This window comes from Bubalus kerabau, chromosome 19 (genome assembly GCF_029407905.1).
Source record: "Bubalus kerabau isolate K-KA32 ecotype Philippines breed swamp buffalo chromosome 19, PCC_UOA_SB_1v2, whole genome shotgun sequence".
NCBI classification, from domain to species: domain Eukaryota; kingdom Metazoa; phylum Chordata; class Mammalia; order Artiodactyla; family Bovidae; genus Bubalus; species Bubalus kerabau.
Genome location: NC_073642.1, coordinates 43775130 through 43789884, shown reverse-complemented (window position 1 = coordinate 43789884; position 14755 = coordinate 43775130).

Genomic DNA, 14755 nt, shown 5'->3' with positions numbered 1-14755 from the left:
AATCTTCTCCAACACCACAGTTCAAAAGCATCAATTCCTCGGCACTCAGCCTTCTTCACAGTCCAACTCTCACATCCATACATGACCACTGGAAAAACCATAGCCTTGACTAGATGGACCTTTGTTGGCAAAGTAATGTCTCTGCTTTTCAATATGCTATCTAGGTTGGTCATAACTTTCCTTCCAAGGAGTAAGCGTCTTTTAATTTCAGGGCTGCAATCATCATCTGCAGTGATTTTGGAGCCCCCAAAAATAAAGTCTGACACTGTTTCCACTGTTTCCCCATCTATTTCCCATGAAGTGATGGGACCAGATGCCATGATCTTAGTTTTCTGAATGTTGAGCTTTAAGCCAACTTTTCACTCTCCACTTTCACTTTCATCAAGAGGCTTTTTAGTTCCTCTTCACTTTCTGCCATAAGGGCGGTGTCATATGCATATCTGAGGTTATTGATATTTCTCCCACCTATCTTGATTCCAGCTTGTGCTTCTTCCAGCCCAGCGTTTCTCATGATGTACTCTGCATAGAAGTTAAATAAGCAGGGTGACAATATACAGCCTTGATGAACTCCTTTTCCTATTTGGAACCAGTCTGTTGTTCCATGTCTAGTTCTAACTGTTGCTTCCTGACCTGCATACAGATTTCTCAAGAGGCAGGTCAGGTGGTCTGGTATTCCCATCTCTTTCAGAATTTTCCACAGTTTCTTGTGATCCACACAGTCAAAGGCTTTGGCATAGTCAATAAAACAGAAATAGATGTTTTTCTGGAATTCTGTTGCTTTTTTGATGATCCAGCGGATGTTGGCAATTTGATCTCTGGTTCCTCTGCCTTTTATAAAACCAGCTTGAACACCTGCAAGTTCATGGTTCATGTATTGCTGAAGCCTGGCTTGGAGAATTTTGAGCATGACTTTACTAGCATGTGAGATGTGTGCAATTGTGCGGTCGTTTGAGCATTCTTCAGCATTGCCTTTCTTTGGGATTGGAATGAAAACTGACCTTTTCCAGTCCTGTGGCCACTGCTGAGTTTTCCAAATTTGCTGGCATATTGAATGCAGCACTTTCACAGCATCATGTTTCAGGATTTGGAATAGCTCAACTGGAATTCCATCACCTCCACTAGCTTTGTTCATAGTGAGGCTTTCTAAGGCCCACTTGACTTCACATTCTAGGATATCTGGCTCTAGGTGAGTGATCACACCATCATGATTATCTGGGTCACAAAGATCTTTTTTGTACAGTTCTTCTGTGTATTCTTGCCACCTCTTCTTAATATCTTCTGTTTCTGTTAGGTCCGTAGCATTTCTGTCCTTTATCGAGCCTATCTTTGCATTAAATGTTCCCTTGGTATCTCTAATTTTCTTGAAGAGCTCTCTAGTCTTTCCCATTCTATTGTTTTCCTCTATTTCTTTGCATTGATCGCTGAAGAAGGCTTTCTTATCTCTTCTTGCTATTCTTTGGAACTCTGCATTCAGATGCTTATATCTTTCCTTTTCTCCTTTGCTTTTCGCTTCTCTTCTTTTCACAGCTATTTGTAAGCCCTCCCCAGACAGCCATTTTACTTTTTTGCATTTCTTTTCCACGGGGATGGTCTTGATCCCTGTCTCTGGTACAATGTCACGAACCTCAGTTCATAGTTCATCAGGCACTCCATCTATCAGATCTAGGGCCTTTAATCTATTTCTCACTTCCACTGTATTATCATAAGGGATTTGATTTAGGTCATACCTGAATGGTCTAGTGGTTTTCCCTACTTTCTTCAATTTCAGTCTGAATTTGGCAATAAGGAGTTCATGGTCTGAGCCACAGTCAGCTCCTGGTCTTGTTTTTGCTGACTGTATAGAGCTTCTCCATCTTTGGCTACAAAGAATATAATCAATCTGATTTCGGTGTTGACCATCTGGTGATATCCATGTGTAGAGTCTTCTCTTGTGTTGTTGGAAGAGGGTGTTTGCTATGACCAGTGCATTTTCTTGGCAAAACTCTATTAGTCTTTGCCCTGCTTCATTCTGTATTCCAAGGCCAAATTTGCCTGTTACTCCAGGTGTTTCTTGACTTCCTACTTTTGCATTCCAGTCCCCTATAATGAAAAGGACATCTTTTTTGGGTGTTAGTTCTAAAAGGTCTTGTAGGTCTTCATAGAACCGTTCAACTTCAGCTTCTTCATTGTTACTGGTTGGTGTATAGACTCGGATTACTGTGATATTGCACGGTTTGCCTTGGAAACGAACAGAGATCATTCTGTCGTTTTTGAGATTGCATACAAGTACTGCATTTCGGACTCTTGTTGATCATGATGGCTACTCCAATTCTTCTGAGAATTCCTGCCCGCAGTAGTAGATATAATGGTCATCTGAGTTAAATTCACCCATTCCAGTCCATTTTAGTTCGCTGATTCCTAGAATGTCAACGTTCACTCTTGCTGTCTCTTGTTTGACCACTTCCAATTTGCCTTTATTCATGGACCTGACATTCCAGGTTCCTATGCAATATTGCTCTTTATAGCATTGGACCTTGCTTCTATCACCAGTCACATCCACAACTGGGTATTGTTTTTGCTTTGGCTCCATCCCTTCATTCTTTCTGGAGTTATTTCTCCACTGATCTCCAGTAGCATATTGGGCAGCTACTGACCTGGGGAGTTCCTCTTTCAGTATCCTATCATTTTGCCTTTTCATACTGTTCATGGGGTTCTCAAGGCAAGAATACTGAAGTGGTTTGCCATTCACTTCTCCAGGGGACAACATTCTGTCAGACCTTTCCACCATGACCCACCCGTCTTGGGTGGCCCCATACGGCATGGCTTAATTTCATTGAGTTAGACAAGGCTGTGGTCCTAGTGTGATTAGATTGACTAGTTTTCTGTGAGTATGGTTTCAGTGTGTCTTCCCTCTGATGCTCTCTTGCAACACCTACCGTCTTACTTGGGTTTCTTTTACCTCGGACGTGGGATATCTCTTCACGGCTGCTCCAGCAAAGCGCAGCCGCTGCTCCTTGCATTGGACGAGGGGTATCTCCTCACCTCCGCCCCTCCTGACCTTGAACTTGGAATAGCTCCTCTAGGCCCTCCTGCACCCGCGCAGCCACCACTTCTTGGACATGGGGTTGCTCCTCCTGGCCGCCGCCTCTGACCTCGGACTGGGATAGCTCCTTTCGGCAGTTCCTGCGCCGTCGCAGCCTAGCACTCTCGGCCGCTGCTCCTGACCTCCGACGTGGGGTAACTCCTCTTGGCCGCCGCCGCTCGGTCATGGGGTCCTCCAGGCTTCTGCCCCTGACCTCGGACATGGGGTAGCTCCTCTCAGTCACGCCAAGTGCGCCGGTCGCAGCCGCCCGTGCATGTATGTAGATAGCACCAAAAATAAAAGGGGAAAAATCAAAATAAAGCAGAGAGGCCATACTTACTGTTTATTAAATTACCAGCTATTAAAGCATTTGTAACTGCTGGGGAAAAAAAAAGAAAGAATATGTGACAGAGACTATATGTGTCCTTCACTGCCTAGAATATTTATCTGGCCCTTTAAATCAATCCCTGCTCCAATAAAATCTTGACCACAATAAATATGTTTTATAAATATAAGTGAATAATATATATGGAATGCCAGAGATATTTAGATTTTCTTTGGGATTATATAGCATTTACTAAGATTAAAAATTGATTATATGACCAAATTATCATTTCTTGTGTATGTTCAAATGTTACCAAAATATTTATCAAAGGAAAGTCTACTGAAGGATGTCTGGTGTCTGACGCCAGCAAATGTTAATCAGGTATTTTGTAATCCTTGTTTTGTTATTTTTTACACCCTGGTCCATGAATATGACCACCAGAAGCTAGCATATATTCATAGAAGCCTTAAGGGTTTTATTAGCTTTTATTACCAAATTAACCTCACTGAGGGTTATGGTGGATGCACAGTTCTAGGTGGCACCAGCCCAATTGTGTTCTGAGCTATGCTTAGGGTTGCCCTTTTTTTTTTTTTACATTTTTATTTTATATCAGAGTATAGTTGATTTTCAGTGTTGTGTTATCTTCAGTCCAGCAAAATGATTCAGTTATAAGTAAACATATATCTGGCTTCCCTGGTGGCTCAGACAGTAAAGAATCCTCCTGCAATGTGGGAAACCTGGGTTCAATCCCTGGGTTGACAAGATGCCCTGGAGGAGAGCATGGCAACCCACTCCAGTATTCTTGCCTGCAGAATCCCCATGGACAGAGGAACCCAGTGGGCTGTAGTCCACGGAGTCACAAAGAGTCAGACATGACTGAGCAACTAAGCACAGCACAGCAAACATATATCTATTCTTTTTCAGATTCTCTTCCCAACAGAGTATAGTTCCCTGAGCTATGCAGTAGGTCTTTATTGATTATCTCTTTTACATTCAGCAGTGTGTATGTGTTAACACCAACCTAATCTATCCCTCCCCCAGCACCTTTCCCCTTTGATAACCACAAATCTGTTTTCTGTGTCTGGGAGTCTGTCTTAGAAATAAGCTCATTTGTGTCTTTTTTTTTAAATGAACAGAATCCCCTGAGTTGTGTGACACAATGGTACTGAGCTAGGCTCCTTTATAAGTGGAATTTGAATTGGCAAAAAAGGAAAATAATGTACACAATGTATTTTTAAAATTTTAATAGAATATTTGATAAACTCCATCTTGCCATCTTGAAAGGGTGGTTGTTTTTCCCAGAGATTTAAAGATCAGTGAGTGATGCATGCCAGCTGGTTGGCGGTCAGCACAGTGGGACTAATGGCCTATCACAAGACATTTATCTTGAGCTAGGAAAGCTCAGCTTGGTTTTATTCAATGCTCTAAACGAAGGCAAAGAAGTTCTGCTTATCTAATTTGTTTATGACCTGAAGCTTGGAGGCCTAGAGGATCCTAGGCCTGGTTTACAAATGAAAATTTACCAGTGGACCAAAACTTAGGAAAATAATTGTAATAGAAATCAGTATTTTGCATTAAGGAACCCTCTAAATCATGATTCTCTCAATACAGACACATGTAATTGATTTTTCAACCTAAATGTGTTTTGGGTTCAAGAGACTTCAAGAAATTTTTAAAAGACTGGGGTAAGTATGGAGAATAATAGATATTTTTAAATATCTGACTTTTTTTTAAAGTAAATAAGTATAAATTTAATACATTTTTTTTTTCCAGAGGTGAAAATGTAAGATAGAATTTAAGAGTTAAACAACTGAAGGGTTTCAAGCCTGGTTTAACCCACAACTGGTCCTTTTTTAAAATTTACCATCCCCCTCCAGAGTATTTTATCTAACATTTGAAATCAGTTACTAGTGTTGAAAACCCACAGGATTTCATGTAAATACCTGAATTGCCAGCATCTTTTGAGTCACAAGAAGATCTGGCAACAGCCAGCAGGAGCAGGACAGGCCTTCCAGTCACTGCAGTCGGCCCACCCCCTGTTGCTCACGTGCCTGCTGTGGATGTGCCTGGCCTCTAGGTACCTGAACTTGTGTGACTTCTATAAAGTGATGAAGAAATTCTGAAAAAATTAGATCTGTCCCCAAATGTAGTGGTTTTCATAGAACTGTTGAGCTTCGCTATCAAGCAGGCAGTGTCAGTGAAGCGTAAGCTGACATGAATATTACAGAAAATTCTTGCATGGGGTTGGAAGCTAGGCTAGATCAATGTTGATCAAATGTCTTTTTAAGAGAGCCTTGCAGTGTCATTTGCTTAAATTATTTTTTATTGTAATGACTCTGTAACATTCAAGAACACAAAACTTGGGAGTTAAAAATCTTATGTTTTAGCTGACATTTGTATAAATTCCAAACAAATATTTCAATTAAACTCCAAAAGTACTGCTGTTAACTTCTCCACAAAAACATTTAAAAAGCAGTCAAATGTTTATGTTTCCAGATTTTTCTATTTTCATATTTTAATGGAAGTGTCTATGATGTGTAGACACAAGCTACATTTATATTTCATCGTCCACATACTTTTGGATCAACACATTGGCAATGTGCTTAGTTGGAACTGTAAACTGAGGACTGATTCCCACGGTCCAATATTCCCATGAAGCCAGGTCATTCACTACCAACGTTCAGAGAAAAATAAGATGATGATCCTAATTATGCCAATTCATTCTGATTATGAATGTTGAAGAGCTAGTTTATACTGTTTGAGATTCAAGTGCGCATGTGTAGGTTCCTTGTTCCAGTGAAAGCTCTGACTCATTGAAATGAAGTCAACGGGTATTTGTAATAAGTGCTTAATGGGTAGCCAACACTGTCAGGACAATAGATGTATCAGATAAAGTTCTTGCTCCTAAGGCGTATACGCCCTCATTAAAGACAAGTCTGGAACAGAATAAAATAATAAAATAATAGGAACAGCGAATAACCAAATATACTACAGATCGCATATATAATAGGCATCTGGAGGAAGGAAAGGGTAACACACACCGATGTAATCTGTAAGGAACTAGTAGGACGCAGACGGTCCAAAGGAAGGGAGAGGGTATTCTAAGTAACAGACTCCTCCTCCATTAGGGAAATGATTGAGGCATGTGCGGGTATGCGACAAGCTTGATTACAGAGGTCCTGAACACTCCCCAAGGTTGAAACCTCAAGCACTCCTTTAGGAACTGATGAAAGGGACAAAGTGATGAGTGTAACAGTGTCCTGAAGACCAGCTAGGAGACTAACACTCTGATCCAGGCAGGCTGTGAAAAGCACTCTTCTAAGGGGTGACAGAAGGGAAAACACAATTTGTTTCAAAAGATGAATGCATTCCTCTTGGTCATGGATTGGTATAGTAGGATGGTGATAAAGAGAAATGTTATCTAAAATGTGGATAACTCTGGGCTGCTGGTGTGCTGATGGGATTAGTTGAGTGGACTCGGATTAGAGCCTATTGCATTTCTTTTGATATCACAACCTTACAGGGTAGAATTAGCCCCACAGGGAGGTGGGCTAGTTTTTCCTCAGAGAAAGAAGCAAAGAGAAAGGTTGGACTAGGGTACAATTTGAAGATGGAAATAAGAGAAGTTGTGGGGGCTTATGTTATAAGGTCTCTTTCTTCCCCTTCTTGAAGTAAGAAGAAAGAGCATCTACTCAGCTTAAGGTCCTAAGGTTAGTGATGGATGCATGGGGAACGGGGAAAATCATGTAAGCAATGCACCAGTGTAGAGATTCAAAAATACATAAATAGAATACAATGGCTATTTAACTAGAAATGAAATTGTATGAATTTGTAACTAAATTTGGTATCACGGCCCTGAGCATTTCCTCCAGCAAACTTTGATAAGAACCAAGGATGCAGAACCAAGAAAGCAGACAGTAAGTGAAAGAGGTACAGGATTGCAAGGTGGCCCCTTAGGTCTTATTGACAGGATTGTTCATTTCACGAAGTGCAGCCTGGATAAGGAAGCAAATAAAACCAGCATCACTTGGATATGGTCTGGGAAGAAGGGAAGCATTTGAGGGCATGGTGACAAAGAGAAGAGCAAAAGGAATGAGGACTTCAATAGATTTTATATATTTTTTAAACCCCTGTTGGTGTACCAGTGTGGAAGGCCTGGGTGATGGTGTAGCCACAGATGTGGCTGTGCCGGGCCAACTGGAGTTGAGTGAGGCTGGAAGATGAGGGTTGTAAGGCCAGGGAGGTATTGGGTCATCAACCAAGGAAGATGGTGACAGACTTGGGTTGTAGAGGTTGGTAGAGGCTTCAGTGCCCCTATCCCTGAGGAGATTGGGACAGCATCTAGGTTTCCAGAAGCTGAGGTGAGGGAGAAAGAGGTTTGGGGAGAGGTCATGGATTGCTGACTAGGTACTGTTAGGAGGATAATGAACTAGATGCATAGTAATTAGGGAATGGGTTGCCTCTTGCACAGAAAACTTCATGTGTCTCTTTTTGCATCCCTTTTGGGCTCTGCTTACTGCACACAGAGGGGAACTGACTGCACCTCAGCTCTTGAACATACTCAACTGTCACCTTCTATCCCAGGTCCTAACAATAAAATGTGGCCTTCACACATGTACGAGCTAAAATGGAGGGAGTTAATACCCACTGATAGAGTTCCTGGTGGCTCAGATGATAAAAAATCTGCCTGCAATGCAGGAGACCCAGGGTCAACCCCTGGGTTGGGAAGATCCCCTAGAGAAGGGAATGGCAACCCACTCCAACATTCTTGTCTAGAGAATCCCTTGGACAGAGGTGCCTGTCAGGCTACAGTCCATGGGGTCACAGAATTGGACATGACTGAGTGATTTTCACTGTCACTTCGCTGGTGGATACATGCTTCCCTATTCCATCCATTGGGCAAATAATTCTGAGGTGACTTCTAGAAGGCTCCTCAGAGCACCCCAGGTAGATTGTCCCCCTTTTGTCCACAGCGGTGGCCAGTCTGATAACACCTCTATGGACTGACTTTCTCTCCTTCCTGGGTTCATTCATCCCAGTTCCCCATGCTGTTTCCTGGGGCTGCTTCTTAAAATGTGCTCACTGAAGAGAAGCCCTTGTTGCAGACCGGCCCAACACCCTCATCTATAAGCAGAAGCCATTAATGAGCAATGAGGAAAGTTTCATGTCAGGTAAAAGTCAAGCTTCAGTTGGGGGAGGCAGAAGGACTCCTGAAAGACACAGGAAGAGTTTATTATAGGACGCAAATTTCCAAAGGATCGTCCTGGAATGGGTGGCGATCAGAGCTAGAGCAGGGTGGATAGAGACGAAGCATGCAAAGAAAGAAGAGGGGGGTGAAATATGAATCGTACATGCTAATTTCCTCTCTGCTAGAAAATAAATATACTAATAACCTCAAAGGGCACGTTTTAGACAGCTGTATTTATTGCTGTAGCTCTGCGTTTGCCTTCGTCTTCATCTGTTTCCCCCTGGATAGAACATCAGACAGTCTAGCCTTGCTGTGTATCTCTATTTCTTGCCAACATGCTGATGTCATCCTATACCCAGCCCTTTAAGTCACTTCAATTCACATTCATGTCTTTTGTCTTTTCCGTGGTGTCTAATTTACTACAGCTTCGTTGCACTGGCTTTTCTCTTAAGTAGGATACATGGTCAACTCCTCTAAGAGAAAATGTCAAAAACAAACTATTTCTGTACACAATAATACCATGTAGTGTCCAACAGGGAAAGTTAAAAAATATATATGTATATATAATTACATAATTTTTTAATATTACACACAATTTTGATGGACTGCTAGATTCTTGGGCTTTTTTTTTCTTTTGCTGTATTGCCACTAAACATTGCCATATTTCTTGAACTTTTGAACCAATAAATCAGACATTTTGTCTATTCTAAGCTGAGGTTTGTCATTTTTAAACATTCTGGGTTAAAATTTTAGGTTATAAGAGGCATCGGTCATGAGTTATATAACAAATGGAGAAAAGACATCTGTTGTTACTTCCTAAGCCTGCTGAGTCATAAGCCGTAAGGACTCACCAGCCCCATATCAAGCAGGCCTGGGAGAGTGGTGGACATGTTTGACATTCAACTGAACCTCGAATTGTTGTTGCTTAGAAAGGATTCAAAAAGGAGACACATTTGTTTTGGAATCATAGAAAAGTGAGATCAAAAGAGACCTTTCAGGTCATGGGCTCCCCATTTCCTGCTGCTCTTTTATGTCACTTTGTTTTGTTTTGTTTTTTCCTTTTCGTGTACTGCTCAGTCTAGCCTTAAATTTCTTTACAGATGACCCTTTGTGAAATTATTTCAGTGTAACATTGCTGATAAAACTGCTTTACGTTTGCAGGTCTCTTGCCCATAGCTATTCTGGGTCTGGTGTTTCTAATGCAGAGCCAAGGTGCAGTTACCCAATGGGACCATACCCCTCCTCTTCCCTGTCCACAATTCTGACCGTGAGAATCATCTCACTCTTACAGTCATGGCTTTATTCATATACACAGTGTTTAGAATTTCTCTTCTTTATTCAAGTTCTGCAGTTATTTTTGCTACTTGTTTTTTAATTCCTCCTACCTTACGTCTCACCTCTCAATGATGAAGAGCTTTAGCAGACTTTTTCTTAAACATAATTCATCACCCCATCATCATAATTAGTAATGGTAGTTTAAGTGGTAGATTTCAAAGCACATTTTGAAAAATATAATCCGAACCATCCAAGAGACTCTAATCCACAGAAACAGTTTTGTTGGGTACCTGCCACCCAAGTTCTTCCAAAGCTAATTGGTTATAGCAATGGTGATATTAGACATGAAAATGTATCTGTTATACATGTATTGGCATGTGCTTACTAAGTCCCATATCAAACAAGTTAGTCTTTGTGCTCTGTCACTAGGAGCTTAAATCTAAGATCATCCATATGTCCAGCTAGTCAGAGGAAAATATAGTGTTTCATTAGCATCTATTTATGGGCTTCCCTGGTGGCTCAGATGGTAAAGAATCTACCTGCAATGCAGGAGACCTGGGTTCAATCCCTAGGTCAGGAAGATCCCCTGGAGGAGTTCGCTACCCACTCCAGTATTCTTAGCTGGGGGAAAAAAAAAATCCCATGGACAGAGGAGCCTGGTGGTCTACAGTCCACGGAGTTGCATAGAGTGAGACATGACTGAGTGATTAACACACACACAGCATCTATTTATATGAAATGTGTAATATAGCAGACTTGAGCTGCTTTCTATAATAGATACTTTTTGTTGTTGTTGTTGGGGAAGGAGGGAATCACCCCTACCCTACAGTTAATTCATGGGGTTTAACTGCAGCTGATCCATGCCCTCCATCCCCTAACACACAATCATGTGCTTACACACAGACACACACAGTCACGTGGGCAGGGAGGGAGGCACCTGAATTTGGCCTGGCCATTTTTAGAACATTCTGAATGTTATGGGAATGGGGATGTGACAAAACTCTCCAATAAGACTCAGTCATGGGCCTTTGACCTCTCCAATGAAGTTACTGAGGTAGCATATACACACAGAACTACTGGCGGCCGTCTCACCAACTTTCACAAAGGGTCTTTCTGAAGGAAGGGGCAAGAGGAAAACAAATCCAAAAGATGAAGGGTGAAATCAAATTCTGATGACATCATTTGAAAGCCAGCAGAGAGAGATATTTGCTCAAACCAGTGCTACTCCCATACTTTCCAATTATATGAGTCAACATATATCTGCCTTGTTTAAACCAGTTTGACTTAGGTTCCTGTCACTTGCAACTGAAAGAGGCCTTACTAATACATGTAGTTTGCCAAATAACCAGTTTGACCAGCCTTCTATATCAGTCTTTGGCATCTAGCACTTGTCAAAGGAGATCTACATACCATTTGCTTCAGAATCACCTGAAATGCTTAGAAAACATAAATTCTTAAACTGTAAACCCCAAGCTTCTTAATCAGAATCCAGAAAGGTGAGGCTTAGGAACTTCATCCTTGTCAAGTTACCTCTGGTGATTCTATGCACATTAAAATTTGAAAGACACTACTGAAGTCATAGCTTTTGATTATATCAACTCAGATCAACCTTTTTTTTTTATCAAATTGACTTGTAAGTTCAGTCAAACTGCAATTCTTTTCAAATAATTGATCAGTTTTTAAATGTCATCATTAATGTGGATAGAAAATAAATACTGAAGGGCACATGTGAGAGAACTGTAATGGGACTTACATGTTTAAATAACTGTGGACGGTCCATACTGATAACATTTTATCTGTAATCTAAGTGGCCATTAGAAGAAACAGTTAAGTTAGGAGGGGAAATAAGTAACTTTAACTCAAAGAGATGAAGGAAGCAGGGCAGACCACAGCAGAGATATGACTATCCAGTGTTTCTGTTCTTTCAGATGTTGAAAATGTTTCACCTTTCCAATATGGCATTAATCCCCCACAATTGAATTCCCAGAGACGACTACATTTTCCAGAGACTACTGGTACAATGAAATATTCCTCATTTGTGAGGGTCCCTCTGCTCCTTTGGGTCTTTTCCATTACTCTTAAATGTATATATGCTTAATAGTTAAGTTTAAGACACGTTTGAAACTCAGGAAATTCACCTCCAAATCAGTTTCAAAAGAGATGGATGATGTGGTGCAAAATCAAAATGAATCTCTCGACTGGTCAATAGATAAATATATTGTGGTATATACTTAGTGAGAAAATGGAAAGATATGTTAATACATTTAACTATAATGATCAATCTAAGAAACATTAGGCTAAGTGAAATAATTTCAAACACAATAGAGTACATACTGTATAATTCCTGTACAAACTTCTAGAAAAGACAAAACTGCAATGAGAGAAAGTAGCCTGTGGTTGCTAAGACCTGGGCATAAGAAGGCCTCTCCTACAAAGAGGCACAAGAGAACTTCTTAGGGTGATGGAGTTGTTCTACATCTTAGTGGAGATTACATGTGCTATGTGCTAAGTCACTTCAGTCATGTCCATTTCAGTCTTTGCAACCCCGTGCATGGACTGTAGCCCACCAGGATCCTCATAGGATTCTACAGGCAAGAATACTGGAGTGGGTTCTTGTGCCCTCCTCCAGGGGATCTTCCCAACCCAGGGATCGAACCTGTATCTCTTACATCTCCAGCATTGGCAGGCAGGTTCTTTACTGCTAGCACCAGCTGGGATGCTTGAGATTACATGACTGCATATATATCAACATTTATCAAGCTGTTCCTTGGTGGTTCAGAGGGCTTCCCTGGTGGCTCAGATGGTAAAGAATCCACCTGCAATGTGGGAGATCTGGGTTTTATCCCTGGGTTGGGAAGATCCCCTGGAGGAGGACATGGCAACCCACTCCAATATTCTTGTCTGGAGAATCCCCATAGACAGAGAAGCCTGACGGGCTATAGTCCATGGGGTCACAAAGAGTTGGCCATGACTGAGCGACTAAGCCCAACATAGCACACTTTAAATGAATGAATTGTATGTAAACTATGCCTCAGTGAAACTAGCATTGAAAAATAAACTTTAGGGGACTTCCCTAGTGGTTCAGTGGCTAAGACTCCCTGCTCCCAATGCAGGGGGCTCAAGATCAATCCCTGGTCAGGGAACTAGGACCCACATGCACTAAGTAAGAGTTTGCATACCACGGCTAAAGACCCCATGCTGTAACAGAAAGATCCAGCATCCTTCAATGGAGATGGAGATCCCATGTACCACAACTGAGACCCAGTGGAGCCAAACACAAATAATTTTTTTAAAAAGTGAACTTTACATGGAACAGATTTCCTTAGAGAAGAGGAAGTAGAATCCCAAGAACAGTTCTAGGAAGTCATGGACTGAAGTCCAGAGAAACTGTTCATGGTCTGGAGATGCAGACAGGTCCTACCAAGGGAAGGACCAGGGAGATCCAATGAGGGAGGAGAGGGAATCTTTGATTTTATCAGAGTGGCAGCCTCCTCACTCACCTGTGTTTATGGTGCTGGCTGACTTTAGTGCCACAAGGAATCAGAGCCAGCTGAGGCTCAAAGCTCTGCCTAAAGGTGACTATGGGAGGAACAAGGGCTTCTGAATTATCTCACTGATAGGAGCACACCAACAAAAGAGGTAGCGACCAGGAAGGGCTGTGATGGATGAGCAGTAACACATAGAGAAGCATCCTCATGTAGGCGTCTGTGGCCTGCAGCTAAGAGATGTACTGGGACAGAAAAGGACACTTCCTAGTCTAGGGGACATTTGTCTAGAGACCAGCGGCCTTTTGTTGTAGGCTGGTCCCATTGGAACCATTTAAAGATGTCACCAGGTTATTTGTCCAAGCAACACATTTCTAAACAGCTTACAAGTGAAAAACTAAAGGACACTAGTAAATATCTATTGAATTAAATATTTATCCTGTGGGGAGGAAAGACTTTGTAAAAGATAGGAGAAATTGCTTCTGAAAAAATGAGAACATTTAGCAAGCAAGCTTGATTACAACTGCTTTATTCTCAGACCTTCCCTGTGAGAAGTGGGGTTTTTTGGGTTTTGTTTTCGGAGTGTTTCCCCCTAAATACCCTGTCTGCATGCTGAGAGAATGAACAGGCACAACTGAATTCTGTCCATTTCACAAACTCCTTAAAAGTAATAGGGTATCCCTATTGGTAGTGTTTTATGAGTCAAAGGATGAGTTTGGACTGCCAAGTGGGATAACTTTTTATTTAAACCCCAATTTTCTCTTTCACTCATTTGCTGTCATAAAGCAAATTAAATTTGGCTTTTAAAAAAAGTGGTAATTCATGTAAAGAAACTATTAGAGGGATTATTAAAAATCCATAAATTACATTAAATTTATAAAAAGCTCTTAGTGCCAATAAATAAGTCATGTCCTTATCTAGACACATTCAAACTGGGCATCCATAAAAAAGCACAAGGAAATGAAAAGTTCAAATGGAAGAAGAATCACTAGATGAATTACTTCATCCTAAATGTTGCAATTGGCTTCTTTTACAGGAACAATTTTTTTTCCAGAGGTGATAAACGCAGAACCTCATCAATCTAGCTCTTTACCCTTGGCGGATACTTGTCTTTCTATATGCAATTTTTTTTTCCTTCTTGGGCTCCAGACACAAAACAGAGTATCTTTGTGATCCAGGATTTGTTTGAAGCGATTTCATCTGGAAAGAAGTCAAGCAGGGCACTAGCAGGGGAGCTTTTACAGATTATGACCTGTAATCTGGTTAATACTTTGAAACACAAAGATCCGAATGTTGGGATAAGAACATTTCATATGTGGCCATGTGCCCTACCTCCCCCACCTCCTCTGAAGTCATCCCAGAGACTGAGCAGAACCCAGCTTGCACATACTGGCGGGCTAAGAGCAAAGATAACACGGATG